The sequence below is a fragment of the Dasypus novemcinctus genome, chromosome 1 (assembly GCF_030445035.2).
Source record: "Dasypus novemcinctus isolate mDasNov1 chromosome 1, mDasNov1.1.hap2, whole genome shotgun sequence".
NCBI classification, from domain to species: domain Eukaryota; kingdom Metazoa; phylum Chordata; class Mammalia; order Cingulata; family Dasypodidae; genus Dasypus; species Dasypus novemcinctus.
Window position 1 is genome coordinate 136,084,255 of NC_080673.1, and position 25,966 is coordinate 136,110,220.

General features: G+C 35.3%; 1 protein-coding gene across 1 annotated transcript in view; it reads left to right on the forward strand.

The window, feature by feature from the left end:
* CSN2 (casein beta) overlaps window positions 1-25,966 on the forward strand; it is a 202,927-nt gene that overhangs the window by 9,206 nt on the left and 167,755 nt on the right. The gene's annotated exons all lie outside the window — the stretch shown is intronic.

The window sequence follows — 25,966 nt, forward strand, 5'->3', positions numbered from 1 at the left end:
CCTGGGGATTAATTAGTTGTTGTTTGTGCATAAGTGTTATGTCTTCTGTTTGTCACTTTGTTCTTCTTACTCTATTTTCTTGTTGCTGGCTAAGTTCACTTTGAAGGAAAATATTAGGGCTGGAGAAAGCTAAATGAGTAAGAAAAGAAAATGTATAAAGTAGTATTGGTAATAAATATTAACAGAGCAACAATGTGAGATCTAGGAGAATGGATATTAGACTCATGTAAGTTGTGTAGAGTTATAGCAGTAAGTAGAGTACCTATAATGAGACAGTCAACTGAATATGAGGTGGAATATAGTATGAATTAAAAGGCCAGTGTTTTCATGAGAGAGTGAAAGAGAAAAGAAAGACAATAATATCAAGAGTGGATAAAAGACAGAAAACAGAAGAAAGGTATTAGAAATAAAAAAGTCAGACAAGTTGGGGGCCAAAGAAAGGGAGGTTTAATATAAGTGAAACATCAGATGATGGAGGATAGAAAGATGTAGGGAAAGGGGATAGTATAGGTGGCCAAAATCAGTACACACAGAAAAGAGGAAATGGAGGATGAGGAAACACAGCAAATGTGAAGCATTCCCTGCAGCACCTATTATATAAAGAAAATAAAAAAGTAGAAAAAGAGAGATAAGAAAAAAAAAGAGAAAAGGGGGACAAAAAGAAAGGGGGGGGGAACAAGCAATGAAAAGAAAAAGAGAAAAAAAACTAACTAAATGAAAAAGGACCTTGGGGATAAAACGGGAGAAAAGACCAGTAGACAATGCAATATTAGCAACCACGACAAAAAAAAAAAAAAAAAAAGAACCAATGTTTCAAGCTAGGAATCCTCTTTGCAGTTAAATAAAATGCTTAGGGATCTGACCTTCCCCCTTTCTCCCTTCCTCACTCCCTCTCTCGCAGGGCAGCAGGAAAGCTGCCTGAGAGTTCCGGTAGGAGACGCAAGTAGTTCCTTGTTGAACTAACTCAACACAGAAGATTATGACTCTTACTTCCAGCGTGAGAGCACCTACACCTCACCAGAAACCCCAAATATGCTCTTGGAAGCTTGGATAGCACCTCCTACAGTCCCTCCCCCTTAGGTGTGCTAGGGGAGGTCTAATTGATTTTCTGACTCCACCTTCTCCCAGACCAAGTTTCCTATCCCAGTACATTTAGGTAAATTGGGCTTTCTCAGCAGATTTGCCTCTCCTTTCTTCCCAGACTCTCCCCAAGTCAGCTGGTACACTCCTCCAAGCTCAAGAAGAGAGAGAGAGAGAAAAAAAAACAAAAAACAACAACACAAAATGCAGAGGGCTAGGGTAATCAAGGACCTCACACGGATCTCAGGGTATGGTGGATTCGGGAATGGGAAGTCTATGATATTGCAGACTCAAGGTATGTGAGTCTCTGGAGCATGGGCCACCAGGGTTTAGGGGACACAGACCTGGGAACCACACATCCGGTTAACACGGTGCCTGGGAACACCGCATCACAACAAAACCTTCAGGGATCTCCACAGCCAGGCAACCACCCCTAGGGGGAGGGGTTTCACCTACAACTTCTGACCTCCATGTCAGAAACCCAAAATTCCACCTCTTACAAGAATCTCTTCTGTCACTGTCTCACCAATTTCACATTCAGATACCTCCTGCCCTGCAAGCCCCCGAAACAGCCCGCTCAGGGTTTGGGAACACCACAGCACAACAAAGATCCCAGGGATCACTGTGGCTGGGCCACCAGCCCAAGGGGGGAGGACTCCACACACAATCTCTGACCTCTGTGTCCGAGACCCAAAATTCCACCTTTCGCAAGAATCTCCTCTGTCACTGTCTCACCAAATTGACTTCCAGACACCTCCCGCCCTGCAAGCCCCCGAAACAGCCCAGTCCAGCAGGACTCCAACCCTACTCAGCTGCTTTTTTGCAGGAGAGATTATGAGGTGCACTCACTCAGATGCCATCTTGCCCCACCTCCCCTAAAAAAACTTATTTACTATTCACTGTCTTCTTCTACTAGATGGTGAGCTTCTCAGTGCATATTTGTTAAACATGTGACCAATTATCTGGACTATTTAAGTTACAAATTCCTGGTCTACCCCAGATCTACTGAGTCAGAATTTACAGGGCATGAGAGTTACTATAACTGGTTAATAAACATCAAAATGATTTTATGCACATGAAAGTTTGGGAGTCATGGCTTTCTTCAGAATGAGGTCTCATTGAGCCTGGTCAATGAGAACACCTTAATTGGGCAAGTATATGATCAGATACCCCAGGAATTCTAATTTATTTCATAGAAGAGTTAGTATATGTGGATAAGAGATGGATTTTTCTGTGCTTGATTCTTCTCTAAAGGCATTAGAACTGATATTTCCCTTGAGTGTTTGGAAAGGTGGCTCTAGTGGTTTATTTGCAGTCACTGCACCTAGGTTTCAGTGTGGCTTTCCAGTTGTATTTCATTCCCATTCAATATAGTCTTAGAAAGGTGATGGAAATTGAAAGCTTTCTTAGTGTTTTGAAGTGAAGGGTACAATGCCTTCCTTTTTTACCTTCTTTTGCTGTTAGGTGCTCCTCTGATACCTTTGTTTCCTTCTTAGGTATTACTGAATTGACATATATTGCTGGAGAATACTGCAGACAGAGCTAGTTCCTCCTTTGCTTTGCTTTTCAAAAACCCTGTGCATATTTTATTGGCACACTTGTTTTTCCTATTGAACTTATGTACATGCATGACTTATTTGACTGTAAGTTTCTCAAAACATGAAAATAAAGTCCTTTTTCCTAATTCCACAGCTTTTAATAGTGACTGACACAAAATAAATATTCAGCATTTTAATGAACTAATAACTTTGGAAAGATTATGTGGGAAATGTGGCTGTGGCCCTCACGGTGTTAAAAAATTAGTGCAGTTGAATTTAGCTATCTGTTTTACTTTACCTTGAAAGCCTCCTTCAAGGATGACTACATAAACTCCACATGAATGTATTACCTATTGTCTCTACAGCTGAATACATTTCAATAACATAGTGGGTTCAGGATACCCAATTTTATCAGCTATTTGGAATGAGTGGGTGGGAATTGTTCCATGGTCAATTATTTTGGTTTTGGGAGACTTGGTTAAGCAAAAGGCATTTTTAAACTGTAAATGTTCACAATGTTACCATATGTGTATATAAAGAAAATATCCAAAAGATGTATTTTGAGCAAGAATATTTATTTGGGGGGACATCTGGGGAGATTAAAGCTTCCGGAAACACAGTTTAGGAAATAGTGCTTTAGTGGATTCTGTCCCCATAAACCAACTTTAGATTACAAAAGCAAATGAGGGTTTGATGGTCAGGTTTATCGGGAAACTATCCCATCAATTATGCTAATCAATGGTGTCAGTAACAAGAGTGAGAGTGATGTTGCTCAAATTTACTGGAGGGATAACTGATTAATTTCAATAGAATATATTTGTTTCACAAATTAGTTAAAAATAAATGACAAGGTCTTTTTATTCCCAGAAAGTTACAATGACATAATTTGAAGTGGTTAAAATAATAGTTCCAATCTGAGTGTTAAAAACCTATATCAATCAGGGACTGATTGCCTACCTTCTTTCTGACCATCCACCTTGGTTCCTCATGACTGCCCTTCTCTACTCATGCAGTAGATTTCAATATGTCAGCTATAAGGTTGGAAAACACTCCCTATACAATTAATTTACCATATTATATTGAGGACTGTTTGGTCTTCTTGTTGTCCTCTCCGAAAGTGTTAACTGCAATCACTCACATTAATGCCAAAGAATAATTATTTTAGGGCCATTTTCATGGAGAGAGCAGTTTCACTGCTCCAATCATGCAAAGAAGCTCATTAGACTGGCCTTGATTTGTAGCCAGCTTATGGATGCATGATGGCAGAATTCCTCTCATTGATGCCTAGGGTCACAGATGGACAGTTTAAACTTGGGGTGGAGAATTATAACCTTTGTTCAAAGGGAATTTTTCTAATTTCCTGGTAATTTACCTGGGGGAACAAAGGGTTTCATTATGACACAATGAAAGGCTTATTGTGTAGTAGAAGCTTGTTGGATGACTTTTATCATATGCTGCAGGAGCATTTATTTCTACCATTTCTACCTTTTCCTCTATCAAGGACTTGTTTCTAGAATGCTCATCATGGGAATTATGGGGACTTATGGTCAGGACATATTGCTCATCAACAAAATTCACTGATATGTGCATTTAATTCTACATGGAAGAGAATGTATATCTGATGAAAAGCCTCTGGGCTTGGTTTTCCCATAGCTGACAGAAATGTTAAATTCTCTATGACTTCATTTTGTATGGTGCTTGTTTGGTTTGGGACAAATAATGTTTTTCATAGTTTGATTTTTTTGGGGGCTCTTTTGTTATTTTGTTTCCATTTTTTCCTTGATTTTTAACTTTTCATAGTTCTACAATTTCTATAGCAGAGTTTATATAGCCACGAAGTTACCCTATTGATTATACTAATGTTATAATTGAGTACACAGAGAAATGCTACCATTAAAATATTGATTTTAAGAAGTTTCTTTTCACAAGCAGCAATATTTTTCTAATTTATATGCTGATGTAGATCTGAGCTATAAAAGACCTTTTTTTGTGGTAAATTAGGAATATTTTAGTTTTACTATTAAATTCTATTCATCAAATATTTATTCACTGGGTACCTCATACTTACTAAGTACCAGGTAATAATAGTTAATATTATTGTGATACACCAGAAACTTACAGTCTCCTCAAGAAGGACACAGAAATGTAAACGAACCACTTTATTAGAATTAAAGTGTACAAAGATTCATTAAAAAAAGTAGAAATAGGGAGTGGATGTGGTTCAAGCAATCGGGTGCCTGCCTCCCACATGGGAGGTCCCAGATTTGGTTCCCAGTGCCTCCTAAAGAAGATGAGCAGACAGAAGGGGGGTCATGGGGATAAAAATAAACAAAAAATTTTTAAAAAAAGACATAGAAGTAGAAAAAAGAAAGAAATAGGAGTAGAAATAGAAGTAGAAAAAAGTAGAAATAAAACACTGTGGGGGAGGGTCAAAGTGGTGAGGGTTCATTCATTTTGGAGAGATATGAGAACATTTCTCATGAAAGTTTGATTTGGGCCTAGAAAGATAAATTGATTTTAACAGTGGAAAAGAAGAATGGACATTTCATGAAGTGAGAGCAACATATGCAAAAACAGCTGTGAAAAAGTAAAAATTGTGGGAAGCAGCACATTCTGTTGGGGACTGATACTTGTGGAACAGGGATTGGAAAAGAAGTGTGGGGCTAGTATGAGGAAGGCCTTGAATGCCATATGGAGGCAAACAGATTCTATATTGCAGGCATTTGCTTCCATGGCATTTGAGTAAGTCAGAAATAAAATTCAACATATGTTTTGAAAGCTAACTCTGCTGTGTGGCAGCTAGGTTAGTGGAGGAAGAGATAGGTGGCAATTACCCTTCTTAACAGGGGTTTGGTTTTTTCCTCCTGAAAGAAAGAAAAGTGATGGATTTAAGCAGTTTTAGGAACTACCATTTTGAAGCTCTGGGCTTAGAATATATTTGAGTAGATTTGCTAATGAAACAAATGCATAGGAGTTGGATAGGCCTGATTTTGCCCTTCTGCTACATAGTAAATCTGTGACCATATGTCCACATGACTTTGTGATCATGTTTCCCCATATATAAAATTAGATTGCTTTACAATGATTATGTGAGACATCAGTGATATAATGACTTGTAAAAGCCCTTTATAACTATAAACGTGATATAAATATTTTTTGACTCTCTCCCATTAGCAGTTTCTTCAAGTTAAAGACAATATTGAATTGTTTTTGGTATCCTTTATCAGTGCATCAAGTTTAATGTCCTATTGCTTATGAAGTACAAACTCAATGGCTCAAACACTTTTTAACTAAATTGAGTCACACCCTGGTTCATTTAATATAATTGGTACAACTACATAGCATAAACTATTGAATAGATTTTCATATAAGGTAATTCCCAGGTTGGTTGTTTTGGTCATCTTCACTCTCTATTCTTTCTCCAGATTTATCATCAAGAAGTCTATATTAAAATAAGTTATAAAACATAGATAGTATTCCTACTAATAGTGCACATTTAGAAAACAGAAGACTAAGGTCTTCCCTTTTATGTTATTAAATAAGACCACTAAACTATCAATGAGAGAAAAAATAAGCAATTTCAATTAAATTGATTTTTCTTTCATTAAAGGGAATATTGATTCTTCAAAGAAGTGACTGAAATAATCAGCATTCAATTTTATAGTGACCTGAAATAAATGACAGGCATAGAGTTAATACCAATAGGTCACATCCTTGGGAATTTACGTCTTTGCTTTTAAAATACACATATTTGGCGGTGCACTTGGCCCAGTGGTTAGGGCATCCATCTACCACATGGGAGGTCCGCGGTTCAAACCCCGGGTCTCCTTGACCCGTGTGGAGCCGGTCCATGTGCAGTGCTGATGCGCGCAATGAGTGCCCTGCAACGCAGGGGTGTCCCCTGCGTAGGGGAGCTCCGCACACAAGGAGTGCGCCCCATAGGGAGAGCCATCCAGCACGAAAGAAAATGCAGCCTGCCAAGGAATGGCGCCGTACACATGGAGAGCTGACATAGCAAGATGACGCAACAAAAAGAAACACAGATTCCCGTGCCACTGACAACAACAGAAGCAGACAGAAAAGAAGACGCAGCGAATAGACACAGAGAACAGACAACTGGGGTGGGGGGTGGGGGGAGGGAGGGGAGATAAATAAATTAAATAAATAAATCTTTAAAAAAATACAAACATTGCTACAAAAGTATACTTAGTTTGAGAACTTGGAAACTTTCTGCTAGAGAAGACAGAATGGATGCAAAGGGGGTGTAGAGGCTTTTAGTGGGAGGTTTATTTCCTAGAATAGTCTTTTGGATCCTAATTCAATCTTTGTATAGTCTACACTCCCTCAATTCATGTGGTGATTGACAATCCACTTTTTTTTCAACAAATCAATTTTATTGAAATATATTAATATGGCAGACATCCATCCAAAGTGTACCATAAATGGTATTCAGTATAATCAAATAATTGTGTTTATCACTTCAATAATTTTATGGCATTTTCATTATTTCAATAATAAATAATAATAACAAACAAAAAATAGACAAAACTCATCATCTCTCAGTCTCTGTTTCCTCTGCTTTACATAGTGGCTATTGTTTCATTCTCTCTAGTATAATTTTGGCCTCAAAGCCATGCTTCCTTTTAGATAACAAGCTTTCCACAAGTACAAATAAATCCCTCAACAGGATCCTTCCTCAAAATTTATTTTCTTTTCCTGAAACATTTTTGTTCATTCATTGTTTAAATCAAAATGACCCATTAGTGAATTTATCGCTTGTGGAATCATCAGTGCTGGCCTACAACTAATTTTTAAGTTTTAATTATTTTTTACCTTCTTTGGCTTTGTAGAGCCCAAACCCTGAGGAGTTATGAGCCTTTATTAAACTAGATGATTCTAATAAAAACCATTATAACCCAGTTCCTCACAGAGTGTGTATTAGTCAGTGAAAGGGGTGCTGATGCAAAGTACCAGAAATCTGTTGGTTTTATAAAGGGTATTTATTTGGGGTAGAAGTTTACAGTCACAAAACCCTAAAGAGTCCAGCTCAAGGTACCATAACAGGTACTTTCTCACCCAAAGTCATTGGTCACATGTTGAAGCAAGATGGTGGGCAATGTCTGTGATGGTTCAGCCTTCCTTCTTTCTCTTAAGATTCTGTGGTCCCAGCTTCTTCTGATCTCACCTGTAGGCTGACATAAGGCTCATCTCTCTTCCTGGGACTTCTTTCCTGGCTCAGCTGCTCTGTTCTCTTCACAGGATCAGCTGTAAACTATCAGGTGAACGGCTCACCTCTTCCTGTGGCCTTTGCCCTGTCTATAGAGCTCTGTCTTTATCTGTGCATTCTTCTACATATCTACTTCCGTGTTCTTGATTGAGGGTCCATATTAGCCCACCACAGGGGTGGAGATTCAATCCTGTATGCCCTAATGATGTGGTAGAATCAAAACCCTAATATTGATTTAATAAAGTAAAAGTGAAACCTCTGAATTTAATACAATCAAAGGGATATCATGCCCAGAGGAACAAACCAGTTTACAAAAATAATATCTCCTTTTGAAATTCATAAAAAATATCAAATTGCCACAGAGTGATTCAAGTTTCAAACTAATTCCATTGCCACACATGACTAGATTACTTCTATCCAAGCAGAGCCACAGTCTCTGAAGTTTAAACTATGGTAATTGAGTGCTAATACCCAAAATTCTTAAGAATTTATCTGGAGTTTGGGGGGTTCAGATAATCAAGTATCTTTAGCCACTGGCATGGATATTTCACCTGGAAAGCACGCATAACAAACAAGAGGGAAAGTAAATTACACTTTGTTTTTCTTGTTCCTGGTCTTGAGCAACCTAAAGTTCAGAGACATTACATCAATTCATGCTATTGAGGATAAAAACTTTGCAATATATGTGTGTGTGTGAATGAAATAATCTTGTCTTTTACATAATATTGTTTGACAATATCCACTTTTTAAAATCTAGGATATGATTGTGCAAATGCTCTTGTAGGAACTATTTTGCCGAAAAATTAACTATGCATTCTAAATGGCTCAGGTGCATCACTGCACCAAAGCTATGTGGAATTGAACTATGCACTAACAGTGGTATATCATTTATAATATTTTTTAGAATATAATACTAAATGACCTAAATGTCAGTCATGCTTATGAAGTTGAATAGAGTGTGTAGAGAAAAGAAAAACCTAATATTCATTAATAAAACAAAATCATAAATATTCTGGAATGTAGAAATGAACACTAACTGAGAAACAAGATGGCTGTGATCAGAACAAGAGTTTTCATCTTTTTTGGAAATATACAAGAAGTCAGCAGAAATATCTAATAAATTCAGAAAATTGAGCACAACTACAGATTGTTTCTAATAGCTCTTTGATCTTGGGCAAGTCAGTTACAATCTTAGGACCTCAGTCTACTTTTTAATGGAGAGCATTAAAAAATATGTAATATTAAAGTTGCTTTCTAATAATCCTATTATAAAGGCTAATAATTCTCTGTTCCTGGTAATAAAAGTAAATTTATTTAACAGTTTATACAGTTAATGTTAATGTGAGTATATGAAGTTATTTATTGATAATGAGAAGTTCGAAATAACATTCCATATAATAATGTTCATGAAATTAATTTAGGTGCCAGAATTATTTGTATTGGTTTCCAGGCAACCCCCCAAAACCCATGTTATTTTATAGTTAGGAAAGGATATTTCCAAAGCAGTTTGCTTTATTTTAATTTCCATTAGAGAACCCCTAAGTTACCAGTTTAATATAATTTCTCATATTTATTATCTTATGATTTTCAATATTATGTATCATATACAAAATTGCTAATAAATATTTAAGAAAATTGAGTTAAAGGTCTAATCAATGATTACTTTATGTATAAGAAATAGATATAAGATATAGAATCTTTTGTAATTTTTAAAGTATTCAATTAAAGTTTATACTAGCCCCATGTTATAACTTTAACAGTATTTAAACTCTCGTGGGACTTCACTTGGTCACAGAACATATGCACAGTTCTTACCACATTTATATAGTATTTAGAGGAAAAATGATTTGAAATATCCTGAATTTTATTTTTGCATATTGAATATGAAGTGGGTCAGCAGTTGGGAATTATTAACTTGTTGTTCAGAGATTTTCAGACTAACAGAATTTAAACTGCATAAGCATTCCCCAACTTGGAATTTCTAGTCATTAGTGTTTTTTGTTTTTTTTTTAAAAATCAGTTCAGCAAAAAACAAACAAACAAAAACAAAACAAAACAAAAACCTGGGTAATCCAACCTAATTCAGCACAAGCTTGATATATTTGTAAGAATTATTCACTATACTGTATCCTCCATCTCAGGAACAAATATTCTCTATAAGGAAACCTACTGGCAATTATAGAAAATTGTCATCAAACACAATTCTCCTAGTTGTCACTAGTATATAAGAATGTGTATATTCCTTGATTTCAAACATTGATGGAAAATTTTGTCCATGGGATAGTATCACTAGTAAATAATCCTCTCCCTTGTTATGATGTATATGTAGTAGATGTTAGAGAATATGGAGGCATTTGGGAGAGTCAATTAAGATGGAAAGGGAGGTTGGCTAGGGGCCTTTCCTTGATGTTGCTTTCATATTTATTCATTGATTCTTTATTTATTCAGAAATGATTTCTGAATCATTTATTACTTAACAGATACTATTCTAGGTACTGAGTATATATAGCAGCTGACACAAAAAGTCCCTGCTTTCTTGGGGCTTAGCAAGTGCACTGTTATAGATCAATATATTACAAAGTTTTCTAAAGATTACTTTACAGTTTTTCATTGAGGAAATTGTCAATTGTCCACATCTAAATAAGTATTATCACTTTGGTGCAGTTTTGCAGTGATTAATGGAGATTTAGGAGTAGGCGTCTTTCATTACCTGGTCAAAGCTTCTATATATGTGATAGAAGAATAAAATGTGAAAGAAAAATGTGGTGAAATTTTGAACCATATATTTGTTTTTTATCACACCGATCCAAATTCTAGCTGGGATTAAAAAATGCCAGGTGATGCTAGGTTTGGGAAGATGGCATCTTAAAATTCCAGAATTCCAATCAAGTTCAGAATTCTAAAGAAAGAGTGACACTATAGACAATTAATTGTAAAAATTTATATTTATATATTTTATTCACACATATACTTCTCACAGTCACACATAAAAACCTACATAGCATACCTTCTATATGTAAAGTATTAGACTAGGCGCTATCAAGGATATAATGACAGAGCATGATTTCTGCTATTTGGCAGCTAGGTAGGGAAGATATAGATATCTTTTCTAATATAAGGCAAAGTGTGATAAATGCTACATATACAAGTTATAAAAACACTGAGAGAGTATAGAAGAAAGAAGCAAAATGAGGAAACATTTTTAAAAAGGGTAGAATTCAAGCTAAATCTTTACAATAAGAAAAATTTCATCCAGTTTCAAAGGCTTATCCAAAACCACATCAAGCAAAGACATAAATAAATCACATCACAGACTCTTCCAGGTCAAGTCTTATAGTTAGGGCATAGTGTAATTACCAACCTACACCTTTTATTTTCTATCTCTAAAACCACAGTACCCAGAGCAATATATTTAAATGCTGGAGAATAATCGAAGTCTCTGGATAAACTAGTTGCATCTTCCTTGAGTATTCCTTTTACTCAACAGCTTGGAGGGAAGGAATAGTTAAGTAATTTTTGTATTAAAATCAAAATCCTATAATATAGAGTGGAATGCAAATACTGAATACATTTTAAATGTCAGGAGATTACAAATAAATTGGTGTTTGTTTTTCATACTTTAGACAATCTAGTCTCTGGGAATGTATGTTCCTTCTCTTTGCTGACTTTAGATTTCTCATATTCAGAATGATGAGATTGAGGCACTGTAGTAGTCTCCATCTGCCACTTCACGAGCACCCTCTCCCTATGAAGATTAATTTAAGGTCACTCTGAGTATCGTACTTACTATGGCTGCATGGTGACATAAAGAAACAACCGTTACATGATAGTTTTATTAGTTTTAATTTTGAGGGTTTACAGGAATATATATATATATATATATACACACACACACAGATATGTAACACGATATACTTGTATACCGTCATAGAGGCAGTAGTTTAGAATGATTTTTTAAGATCTCTCGCCTCAGTCTTTCCAGTTAGTGCCTTCTGTTTGAGACTATTATGACCAACAGTAGGTGAGAGTCCCTGGAATGTTACACCTATTTTATACACTCAGATTATAAAGGGATGTAGAAATCTGTGGCTTGAAGGCCTCTCTCCTGGGATCAGTTATAATTCAGTCAAATCATCTTACTCTCACAATGTGCTGAAACTGGGGAGTAATCCAACATTTACAGTTTCTTAGAAACTTTGTCTGCATGACTACCAAATTTCCTTTATTCATAGTTTTCAAATTTTCCAGTTTTACGTGATGTTTTAATTTTTTCCTTTACTATTTATTGCGGTTGGTACGTCCTGTCCGGTGGACGACGGGGCAGAAGAGGCCTAGGCTCCTGCGGGGGCTCGCAGGCGTGGAGGGCGCGAGGCAGAGAAACCACCACGGAGACGAGGTGAGCACGCAGGTCTAATTTATTAAGGGAAGTACATGTGTTTATATAGGGTTAAGGGGGAGGGAGCAGGGGACTGATTGGCTGTGGCCAAAGGGGGATTGGATTGGCGGTGGCGAGCAGTTGGCAGGGGGAAGAGGCAGATTCTAGGTTGGTGAAGGGGCGGCACCGGCGGGAAAGGGGAACGGGGCTGGGAGTGATTGGTAGGGACTAGTTCCTTGCCTTTTATGGTGCGGCTTGTGCTGCGGCTTGACAGTGCGGGAGGGGGGATGTGAGCGCAGGCAGCTCCTGCTGGCTATCAGCGAGCCGGTGTCGGTTGCCTGGGCAGGGCCGAGGGCAGTGCGCCCGTTCCATGGCTGAGGGCAGTTCACCCGTTCCAGCCGCCCTACACCCGAGTGGTGGGCTGCGCATATCCCCCACTGGGCGCGGCTATGCTTGCCAGCCAGACTTCAGCCTGCCTCACCTCAATTTATAATTATTTAAAATTATTTTTTTGAAGAATCCACTTTGTCTTGATTGTAATCTATTGGAAAGCATGTGTGGTAGTGTGGAAATTTAAGAAAATGAATAATCTTAAAAATGTTAGAATTGGGATTAAAACCTTTCTTATTTAACTCTTCTTTGATTTTAGTGATCAAGGTCAGTGCTTCACAGTTAAATAGATTGGATTTTGGAGCATCAAAACATCTTGATTTCTTTATGGAACACCATACTCTATTAGTCAGCTAAAGATTCCTTTAAGAAAGTGGAATGTGTTCCAGGGTAAAATAATCAATTGTTCAACTCAAATCTAGGACTATCAAAAATTCAAATACAATAAAAAATGTATAGATATTTTATTTTCTTTAGGCAAGGGTCACATACTTTGGGCATTTAATTCATATTAGAAAACCCTCAAGAGTATTGCATCCTTGATTTTAATGTCTATTTCAGCAGAGTTTAAATAACCCAGTTGAGGGACTGCAAAGTCCCTCTTTTTCTTCTTAATCTTTCCAGGAATCAGATCTCAAGGTAACTCAAAACAATAACTGCTAGGTGCTCAATCATGGACCTAAGTGTTCTCTATATATTACGCCAATTAATCCTCACAATAACCAACCCTAAGACCCAAGCACCATATTCAACACCCTCATTTTATGATTAAAAAATCCTGAGAATTAAAGAACATTAGTAATTCATGTAAAGTCTTACACCGAATACCCTGGTAGAGATGGTATTGAATACCAGGAATTTGGTTCAAGAATCCGTACTTTTACCTAGTGTTTAATACTGTCATTTTTGCTGAAGGTTAGAAAAAAAAAAATCACTGGAAGCCCAGAGTGAATATAAAAATTATTACTGAGCATCAACCTTATCTCACTGATTTAAGGAAAACTGAATCAGGGACTTAAGTTATTAAATCTACTGTGTTGTTGGTATATTGGTTTTCATTGTAACCAGTTTGGGGTAAGAGTAGATTTTCCCGGAGTTAGGGGTGACAGGGTGTGCAACCTTATTGTGTGTGTATGTGTGTGCATATTCAATAGTATTCACTTATTTAACAACCCGTCTTTCTGTTTCTTGTATTTATCTGATATTGCTCTAACGAAAGTTTCCAGTCACTGCATAGTTTCTAAAACCATATGTGCTTTTCTCTTTGTCTCTTTTATTTGAATTTTTTTTTTTTACATATGATACTGTTGACTACTCCCATCCAAAAAACATTGAGATATTTTTCTCTTTCTTGGCTTCTGTAAAACCACTTTCTCCTGTTCTTTTTAAAATTTTTGCAACTTAAAGTCTTATTTGTTGAATTTTCTTTCTTAACTTCTTGTACTTGAAATTTTCTCTCCTTAGTCTGTGCTTGCTCTGAATAATTAAATCTTCTCCAACTCCTTAACCTATGCCTTCATCTCATATTCTTCCCCCAGTTCCCGAACTTCCCCCACCTCGCTTATCCAATGACGTAGTCCATTCAGATGTCTGATGGGCAAGTCAAATCCAATATATTCAGAACTGAACTTAACTACATTTTCCTACAAATCTCTACCTCATTTTTATATAATCCCTCATCTGAAGGTCATCCAATTCACCAGACACACAGGCCAGAAATCTGAGACTCAACACATATTTTCCTTAACTCTTATCTCTCACAGCTAATGGTCATTAAGTTTTTCCTTCTTGTATAGTCCTCTATTTAATCTATTTTCCATCCTCATTGCCATCCCCTTAATTTACTTCCTCCTTTTTAGATTACCTGAATTTCTCTCTACAGTCCATCTTCTGTAATGATTCTATAGTGATTCTTCTAAAGTAGATATCAAACTTTAAAAAGAGTAACACATATTTTAAAAAATGCATTATAAGCATGAATCAGTGCACATACTCACACACAGATACATAACTGAAACAAAGGCTTTATAAAACAATCCCCACTCTTTCTACATGCAGAATACTTTTTCTATTCTATTCATCTGTTTTGTTAAATTTTAGTTTTTTTCCTATTGCCCATTTAATTCTAATCCATTTTTTTGTAATTATGGTATTGACCCACAAAATTGATTTTGTAATGGAAAGTGAGAAAGAAAATGGCAGAATGCTAACAATTGGTGAATCTAGGCAAAATGTAGTTAGTTATTCAGTGTATTTATTCTTATTCAAGTTTTGAAATTTTTCAAACTAAAATGTTGAAAACAATTATTTATGTAAGTGTTTTTCTCCCTTATTGGACTGTAAGCTTTTTTGCGGGGAAGAGAAAATGCATTTTCTAATACCTAGCTTAATGACTGCCATAGTAGGTGTTCAGTAAATAAGTTGAGCAAAGAATATGAATTTCACTAATTCCTAATAAACTTTGAGAGACTCGGGAAATCAAGGGATTGCTTTATGGAGGGAATCATAAGGTCAGAGCCTCTAATCTAAAATGATAAAAGCTGGTATTGATGATAAATGGAAAGTTCACTGGGCATTTGCTTAAATATTTCTTGGTATTTTTATTCACAACATAATTTTGGACTTGTGGATCAAACAATACCTACTATGGCAATTTGATATAATGTTGACTCCAGAATTAATGTCTGTAAAACATTCTTTTTCTGTTAGTTTTTTTTATTTGTAGCTACAGTTTTTAGTAGTGAATTTCAGTCCTTTCCCATGTGCAAGTATGAACAAATGATGTGACTCAATTGTTTTAGTACTTTTGGGTGTATAACATTTTTCAAGTTCTTTTGAATATTTAACTTTAGTCTATTGACTTTACTATATCTAGTGCTGTGCTGTGCACCTTGTAGGTAATGGATAATTATTAGCTGAGTTGAATGAATTTAAGAGAAATTGAATTTAATTGAATATAAGAGAAAACTCTTAATGATGCATTAACCTTCTTAAGAAGAAACTTTATTAGCTCAGGTAGGGGCCATCTCTCTTTACAGAGAGTGAATCTAAGTAAGTGAAGAGAAGAAAACTTTTAAAAGTTTATTTAAGATTAGTTGGGGAAGAGAAAAAAAGTTTCCATTGGAAACTCCCTGCTTGTCATTTATTCTTGGAATGACCTTTGTGGTTCATTTTCAAGGTGAAGCTGTCAGCTCTGGGTTTATAGAAGGACTTGTATTATTTTTCTTCAGAAAAGTACCTTCTTAGAGAAATCCAACACAAGGAAGCAATAAACTTCAGATATTGGCATGCCTTTCCCATATCAAACTGGATTCTAATGGGCACTTTTTATTTCCAGATCTTTGGTTTCAATATGTGATGGTCCACAGGTAGTCCTGGTTAACTATCAGGTTGCATAAAACTGTGGTTATCCTGTTAGTGTTTCCAGTTACCAGGAGGCTACAGGGATAGTGTAGAAACAGGAGTGGATATCGCCCAGGTAAAGGATGAAGAAAGCCCTCTAGTTCTGACAGTCAGATAGGTCTGTATTTAGATTTTTAGATCTTCCTTTTTATTAGCTGTAAGTGAAAAAATCAGGCTCTTTTAGCCTCAATTTTCTCACCTGCAAAGTGGAGATAAAGGTAGTTAACTCTGGAATTGAAAATTAAATGACAGGAAACATAAAACAGTCTTATGGTGCTCAACTTTGTAAATTATGGGAATACCTCTTCCTGTTACAAATGCTCATGATTCCTCAGATAAGTAGGTTCTTCAGTTAATATAAAGGGATATGAAAGCATATAATGTCATAATTGGAACAGGGTAGATACTTAATGCTAGTTGAATCTGATTGTAAGCAGGGGAGATTTGAAACTAAGCAGTATCAGATGGGAGTAGTTATTCTTTCTGACTGGTGATCTATAATTTTCAGTTCTCTTAGGCAGCTATCTTTGTTGCTATAATTGGGCCTGACCTTAATTAACACTAAGTGTTATCTAATAAACTGTAATTCTGGCTGAATTCATGCAATAGAAACTTCTCTGGCTTTCTTGTGTTCATCTTTTTCTCAAATGGCTAGAATCTAATAATCACAAGAGATCCTTGCCTAACTGTACAAAAATATAGATACAAAAATGTCCTCTGCAAAGTGATTATTCTTGAATGGACAATAGTTATGCGAGAAAGAAGAACCAAGAATGTTTGCCTGGGAGGATTTGGGAGGAAGACATGGAAGAGGTCTTCAGAGGGTAGACAAGTTCTCACATGAAAAAAGCCTTCATGTTTTGGGGAACTTAGATGGCACAAATAAAATATAATATATGAAGATATTAAAAATACCCTCAGAGGAATAACTTTTCAAAACTGAAAAAATATATTTGCAGATATTCAGGGAGAGGCTGGGTGACCACAGACTGAGATGTTGCAAGTGGAATTTTTGTAGAGCAAATGGAATTGTGAGATGACCTTTCTGTACTCTTCAATGATAACACTCTCAGATTGGGTAGTAATTGGGATGCGAATACCTACCAGAATAAGTTTAGCAATCAAGTAATTAAAAAAGTCCAGGCCTAATATCATTAAAGGATTAGAATGTAGGCAAGGTACATTTTAAGTAACAGTATGAGAAACCCTAGCAGTGGGTTAACTCAACAATACTTCAGTATGAAAGCAGTGATTTCATGGTCCACATCTTGTGGCCCACAGATTTTGGGGAAATGCAACACCAACGCCCTCTCTTCTGTGGAATGAAAACCAGAAGAATGATCTCACGTTTAGCAGGCTTGCGTATATTCTTTACTAAGGAAGATTTTTCACTTATAAATGTGATGGACATAGACAAATGAATCCCTACATTCTCTTCCAAACCTCTCCAAACACTAACTGTTTAACTAAAAGTGAGTTTAGTAGCTGTTACCGCTTGAAGAATTAGAATCATGTGTGTCCATGTTGTAGAGTCAGGGAGGTAGTCAGTTCCCCAGTCTCCATGGCACATGGGCTCATAGATGCTGCGAGGGAAAGTGGTGGCATGGAGCTCATGTCCAGTACAGTCCACTCTACTGGCTACTGGTATAGGCCTGACTTATACTGGCACTAAGTGTTTAACAAATACTTATTGGATAAATGTATTAATCTCTTAATACCATTTCCAGGTGCTCTTTTAGTAGTTATATCTTAGCTTAAATCTAACTGCCAACAGCTGAAGAGCCCAATTTATTAACTTCCCTCCACAATCATGAAATACGATAATTTTGCCAGCATATTTTAAATTTTCCATCAAATTTTATTAATCATTTTATATGTCTCATATGACTTAAATGATAGAAATTGCCATATTTGACATACACTACAAATAACTTGTATGAGCTACTCCAAGACTTTCTTTTCTCTCTGCAAAGTTTTCAGCCCCTCCACTTATTTGGACTAGTCTCTTTACCTTTTTAACTACCTATTTCTTTAGTATGACAATAATAAATTTTTTTCCTATCTCCTTCTTAATTTTAACAATCTAAAATAAAAACAATATTTTCTATAGGGTAGTGTGATGAAATCAAGTCTTGAACTTAAACTGTGGGTCCTTCAGAAATACATATATTTTTTAAAACTGATGTTCCAAAATTTCAGGGTTTATTTTTCCTTATTATTACCTTTTAATCTCTTAAACTATAAGACAGTTCCTGCATTTAACAGAGATTCTAATTATACTTTATACTAAACTCTGAAATTTCCATAGAACTAGAAAATGATCTGTTAGCTTTATGTTATATAAGGTAACATTTATAAAATACCTATATGCTAGAAACTGTGACAAAAGATTTGCATGTATTATATAGTTATATGTACATACGTATATGAATGTTTTTTCAAATTTTAGCAATAGCTCTATGGGATAAACAATACAATTATTCACATTTTACAGACAAGGAAATTAGGCTTAGAAAATTAGGTATCTAAGATCACAAATCTAGTAAACTGTGTACTTGGAATTCAGAATTAGTCAGTCCCCAACTATAGCACAAAGAATATGAATTAGAGAAGAATCCACTTAGTGAATCATAAGATGGGGGCACTGTAGAGATTTTAAATACTTATATCTGTTATTTCAAAGAGTGTTATCTTAACAAAAGAGGTTATATCCAAAGTTGTTTAGAAAGAGGGTATAATATAAAATAAAAGCAGTCTTTTCATTTTATAAACTTGAAAATAGGTGCAAATCATAACCAGTAAGAGTTTGATACCTAGTATAGAAAGAATTGCTACAACTCAAGAACAAAACAGACAACACAATTGAAAAATGGGAAAGGAATTGCATAGATATTTCTCAAAAAATATATATATCTACACACACAAATGACCAATAAGGATACAAAATGGTGTTCAACATCATTAGGAAAATTATTTCCATGAATGGGAAAATGTAAATCAAAATCAAAACAAGAGACCATTTCACACTCCCTAGAATGGGTATTATTTAATTTAAAAAAATGGAAAATAACAAATGTTGGTGAAGATGTGGAGAACTAAGAACCCTAGTACATTGTTGGAAATGTAAAAAGGTGTAGCCTACAGTAGAAAACACTTTGTTGATTCTTCAAAAAGTTAAGAATAGGAATACCCTATGACCCAGCAATCCCATTTTTAGGTATATATCCAAAAGAATTGAAAGCTGTGAATTGCACAGATATTTTACACTAATGTTGATAGCAGCAGTATTCACAGTAGCCAAAAGATGGGATCAAACCAGGTATCCATCAACAGATGAATGGAAAAACAAAATGCAGTATATCCATACAATGGAATAATATTCAGCTGTAAAAAGAAATGAAATTGATACATGCTACAACTGGATAAACCTTGAAGCCATCATGTTAAGTGAAATAAGCCAGGCAGATGACAGATATTGTATGATTCTACTTATATGAAATAACTAGAATATACAAATTAATAAAGACAGAAAGTGGAGTACAGTTTACCAGGGGTGGAAGGGTAAGGATAATAGGGAGTTAATGTGCAATGGATCTAGGGTTTCTGTTTGGGGTGATGGATACATTTTGGTAATTGATAGGAAGGGTGAGAGTAGCACAACATTATCAACTGTATAATTCAGAGTGGCTGAGATGTGAAATTTTATGTTGTATGTATGTTTACACAATTTGAAAATAGAGACAAAAGTCAATGACAATTAAATGCCATACATGATCGTGGACTGAATCTAATAATGAAAATGCCCAAAAGGCATTATGAGACACTGAAAAATTGGAGTACAGACTTAGGCTTTATATCATTATTAAATTTCTTGAAGTAGATCATTGTACTTAATATGGTTACATAAATGACCATCCTTACTCTTAAGGAATGTACATGGAAATATTAAGTATTCAAGGATCATGATGTATACAACCTACTCTGAAATGTTTAAAAGACAGATAAGATGGATAGAGAGATAGACAGATAGATAAATAGATGATAGACAGAGAAAACGATATAATAAATTGTGGCCAAATGTTAAAAGTTGGTAAGTCTGGGCTCCTGGATGGGGGCATATTAGAATTTTCTGCATTGGTTTTGTATTGTTTTTGCAACTATACTGTAAATTTGATACTATTTCAAAATAAAAAGTTAAAAAATTAAAGATAAAGAGAGTGCTGATATCAGGAATGACAGGTTGACTATTATTACACTCTCAGCATATATTTAATACAAAAAAGTAACATGATAAATATGTTTATGGGTATAAATTGGCAACTTAGAGAAATGGATGAATTTTTCAAAATATGTAACTTATGAAACCTAACATAAGAAGATTAAAACTGTTGGAATCACTTTCTCTATAGAAAGTAATTGGATTTATCATTAAACACATTATCATTACCACTTGCATCTCTCAAAGGAAGTTGCAGGCCCAAAATGGCTTCACTGGTGAGTTCTGTCAAATTAAAAAAAGAAATAGTACCAATCAAATACAAATTATCATGAGAGAGAATGAAACATTTCACAACTCATATCATAAGACCAGTAAAACCCCAATGTAAAAACTGGCAAAGACATTAAAAGAAAATAAAATTGGAGACCAACAGTATTCATGAATCCAAGGGCAAAAATCATTAATGGAATGTTAATGAATCAAATACAGCATGTAAAAAAAGCCAATGAACTAAAACCATTTCTTCTCTTAAGGTGCTGGGGCCAGGTATTGAACCTGGGACCTTGTATGTGGGAAACTTGGGCTCAACCAATGAACCACATCTGCTCCCCAAATGTACTATTTCTGCCTGCGATGGCTCCCTCGTCTGTTTGCTTGTTTTTACTCATTGTCTGCTCATTATTTTTGCTTGTTGTCTGTTTTTATTTTCTTTAGGAGGCACCAGAAAACAAACCTGGGACCTCCCATGTGGGAAGCATGTGCTCAACTACTTGAGCCACATCTGTTCCCTGCTCTTATTTTGTTTTTGCTTATTGACTGCTCATTGTTTTGCTCAATTTTTTCTCAGTGTCTGCTCATTGTTTTTGCTCAGTGTCTGCTCATTATATGCTTATTGTTTGTGTTTTTTAGGAGGCACTGGAACGGAATCCAGGACCTCCCATGTGGGAGGCGAGTGCTCAACTGTTCGAGTCACATTTGCTCCCCCAAATGTATTTTTAACAGGTTGATTTCAACATTAAAAAATTAAACCATGTAATTCAACATTTTAACCAAATCAAAGAGATTAGTGATATTTTTCAATAACACAGAGAGAGCATTTGAGAAAATTAAAAAAGATTTATTGTATAAAAAAATAGAAATCCTCTCTCTAAACTAAGAACAAAAGAAAATTTCCATGGTTTGACTAAGGACCATGGAAATGGTCCACTTATAGAAAATATACTGCTGACATCATACTTAATTGTGAAATAATGAATGCATTCCTCTTAAGATAGAAAATAATGCAAGTGTGTTCACTTTTATTCTTTCAAGTTACCATTACAATCGAGAACTTAATCAGTGAAATAAGGTAAGAAAATATAAAACATGTAGATTGAAAAGAAAGAATTGGAACTTTTATTTCCAGAAAGCATAATATCTAGGTGGATAATTACGCAAAATCTCCAAAACAGTTATAGAAACCAATAGATGGACTTAGCAACATCATAAGATACAAGCTTAATATACAAAAATAATTGTATTTCTATATACTAACAAAACAACTGGAAAACAAAATAAAATATGTAGAAATACATTTACTAAAAACTGCAAGACATTTACATTGAAAACCACAAAGCATTTCAGAGATGAGTTGAAGACATAAATGAATATATATGCCATGATCATGAATTTGAACTCTCAATATTTTTAAGATGTCATATCTTCCCTAAGTGATCTATAGATACAGTACCTGCAAGTAAAACTTCAGTACCTCCAAGTAAAACTCTAGCAGTAATGACAAGGTAGGAAATAACTACATCTAAAATTTACATGGCGATGCAAAAAGACATAAAGTTATAGTAATCGAGACTATTAGAGTATTGATGTAAAGATAGACAAGTAGTTAAATGAGATAGAAGAGAGTCCAAAAATAGATATAAATACTACTGACTTTCAGCTAATTCAATGAGGAAAGGATAGTATTGTTAACAAAATATGCTGGAATAAGTGGGTATCAGTATGGAAAAAATAATCATAATTAACCCCTAAGCTCATGATTCTACACAAAAATTTATGGCTACAGACCTAAATGGAATAGTGAAAACATCAACACTTCTTTAATAGAACATGGGAGAACATTGTCATTATTTGGAGGTAGGTAAGGAGGTATGTCCTATCCTTTCTTTGATAGAACATGAGAGGCACTAGTTCTCAAAAAGTGACAAATTGGATAGCATCAAATTAAAAAACAATTATGCTCTTCAAAAGGCACCAATAAAAAATTAAGAGGCAAGCTATAGACTAGAGAAAGTACTCACAATACACTTATTTGACAAAGTTCTTTCACCCAGAATATATAAGGAGCTCTTACAACTCAACAATAAGAAAATAAAACAAAAACTTATACATAATTTAGAAAAAAGAACATATATTAATACAAATGGTCAATAAGCTTAGAAAAATGATGTAATTTTATTACATCAGGTAAGTGCAAATTAAAAACATGAGAGGCCTGTTCATACTCATTAAAATGGCTAAAATTGAAAGGACAGACCATTCTAAATGTTAGCCAATAGGTGAAGTAACTGGTACTCTTACTCTTATACATTGTTAGTCAGGCTATAAAATGGTACAGCCACATTAGAAAACTCTACAGCAGTTTCATATAACATGTTATCTCCCCAATGATTTAGCTCCATGTCTTTCTATTTACTCAAGAGAAATGGAAACATGTTTACAAGACTTGGATAATGTGTTCACAGAAGTTTTATTCCTAGTGGCTAATAATTGGAAACAATCCAGATATCCATCAATAGGAGAATGGATACAGAAAATGAATGAATAAAGAAATTAGGTTTTGGCAGTTCCTCCAAAAGTTAAATATGGAATTACCATATAACCCAACAATTCTAATTCTAGGTATATATCCTAAAGAATTGAAAGCAGAGACTCAAACATATTTGTACACCAATGTTCACAGTAGTAGTATTCACAATTGCCAAAAGATGGAAGCAACCCAAGTGTCATCAACTGATGACAGTATATACACACAATAGAGAATGTTAATCAGCCATAAAAAGAAATGAAATTCTGATACCTGTTACAACATGGATGAACCTTGAGGACATCATGTTGAGTGAAATAAGTCAGATGCAAAAGGACAGATACAGTATGATATCACTGAGATGAAGTAATTATAATAAGCAAATTCATAGGGTAATAAAACAAGAGTACAGTCTATGAGGGGCCAGGGGCTAGGGTGAGGGTTAAGAATGGGGAATTAATGTTTATAGGTAAGAATTTTTGAGTTGAGGGAAAAGTTTTCATAATGGATAGTGGTTTTGGTATCACTACATTGTGAATGTAGTTAACATCACTGAATTATTATTTATTTTAATGTTAAAAGGGAAAATTTTAGGTTGTAAATTTATTACTAGAATAAAATTAAAAAAAAAATCATAGATAGGATTGTACAAGACAGTGAACCCTAATGTAAACAATGGGCTATAGTTAATAGTATAGTTAACTATAGGTACCACACTAATCTTGTTAGAGTGGTTGGCTATATGGTATACACATTTATCAAAACTCATCCAATTACAGGCTTAAAATTTATGCATTTAAAATATTAGGCTATGATGATATTGGATATGGATGTCATGCTGGATGTGAATTCACGAAGAGAATCTATACTCCAGCCTTGAACTAACTAGTGAATACCATTATAATACATTTAGATAAGAAGCACCCACTTGAAGAAGAGTTGGGAAAGTTCGAGGCTACATTGTGGATTACCAAATCTAAATAAAACTCGTTTTGGGGAAATTATTCTACATAGAACTTTCCTGGTTAAACCTGCTCAAAACTGAAATGCTTTCAAAGATAAAAAGATAGTGGTTACCAGAGGTTCTGAGGGGAGAGGGAGGGAAGAATAGGCAGAACATAAGGCATTTTTAGGGCATTAGAATTGTTCTGTGTGATGCAGGTTATTATACATTTTTGTCAAAGCCTGTAAAGTTGTATGGTGTAAAGTGTAAACCATAATGTAAAACTGTAGACCTCAGTTAGTAGCAATACTTCAATATTTGCTCATCAGTTGTAGCAAATGTACTGTAAGATGTTATTAATAGGGGAAAATGTGAGGGGAACGGGTGGGGTATATGGGAATCCCCTATAATTTTGTTGTAACTTTTCTGTAATCTAAAACTTCTTTAAAAATAAAGTTTATTATTTGAAAAAAATAAATGCTTTATTCTGCTTTGCCTTTCTTGTATTGGGTTGGGAGGGTGACAGAAGGGTGCCAGGTTAAAACAAACTAAAAACCATAGTTCTTAATAAGCATTCTAGTGATGTTTCCAGAAGCAGAGCACACATTTGTCTTCCTAAATCTGTTAACAAAAATGATAAAAATTCAGCCCAAATCACCATTCTCATCATAACTCTGATGACAGTATATCTTTTTTTAAAAAATTTATTTCTCTCCCCTTGCCCCCCATCCTGGCCCCAGTTGTCTGTTCTCTGTCCATTTGCTGCGTGTTCTTCTTTGTCCACTTCTGTTGTCAGCAACACGGGGATCTGTGTTTCTTTTTGTTGTGTCGTCTCTCAGTGTGTGTGGCGCTACTCCTGGGCAGGCTGAACTTTCTTATGCGCTGGGTGGCTCTCCTACTGGGCACGCTCCTTGTGTGTGGGGCTCCTCTATGCAGGGACACCCCTGCGTGGCAGGGCACTCCTTGCGTGCATCAGCGCTGCATGTGGGCCAGCTCCACACGGGTCAAGGAGGCCCAGGGTTTGAACTGCAGACCTCCCATGTGGTAGATGGATGCCCTAACCACTGGGCCAAGTCCGCTTCCCATGACAGTATATCTTTATTCCCAGGGGTAACAGTATTATCTAGAGACAATCTATTAATACAAGGATCTAATTGATTAGTGATACTAGCTTTATTTTCAGTGTTGATGCTTTCCAGACATGCAATGATGGAATATTTGAAAGGAAATATAATTTTGTAAAGATAGGAGTCTTTACATGATTGTATCAGTTTTTCTGACTTATTTAAAGGTGTAATCTCATTATAAAGTAAAAAATTCAGGAGAAGAGTCAAGATACTTTGAATATTTCAAAGAATTGATATTAGCGTTGAGGAAGCAAACAGCCTAAAATGATATCCGAAACACTGTCACATCTTTTACTCTGAAAAATAAGACAGAAGAGCAATTTTAATAATGTTAGATGGTTTTGTGAAAATTTGATAGATATTTTCTAAATTATTTAATGAAGAAATAGAAAGTTTTACTTTCACTGGTATTCATACCACAAAGAACAAAGACCACACTATAATAAAGTTCTTTTATGACTTAAATTGACTTGCCTCATACAAAATACCATATTATGGAGGAGATTTATCAATATGATGCCAATGCTATTCACTTCTAGTTGTAATTTTAGAGATTTTTTTCCATCTGGAGAATGCTGAGCATTCATTTGATAGAAGGAAGAATTAGAAAAGATTCATAGACAGAGATTAGTTTGCCCTTTAGTTCAAATTGTTTGCTTTTCAGTGTGTCTTTTTACCTCTTGGTGCTATTTCCAGCCCGCCCCTCTGTCAAACTCAGCCAAACCTCACAGCCAAACAAGCACTACAGGGCAGGTCAAACAATTAAGGCTTTTAAGTTTAATGAAAAAGATAATGGGACTTGAAATTTCCCTGTTCTTATGCGATTTCTTTTTCACTTTGAGATTTTATTTCATGACAATAT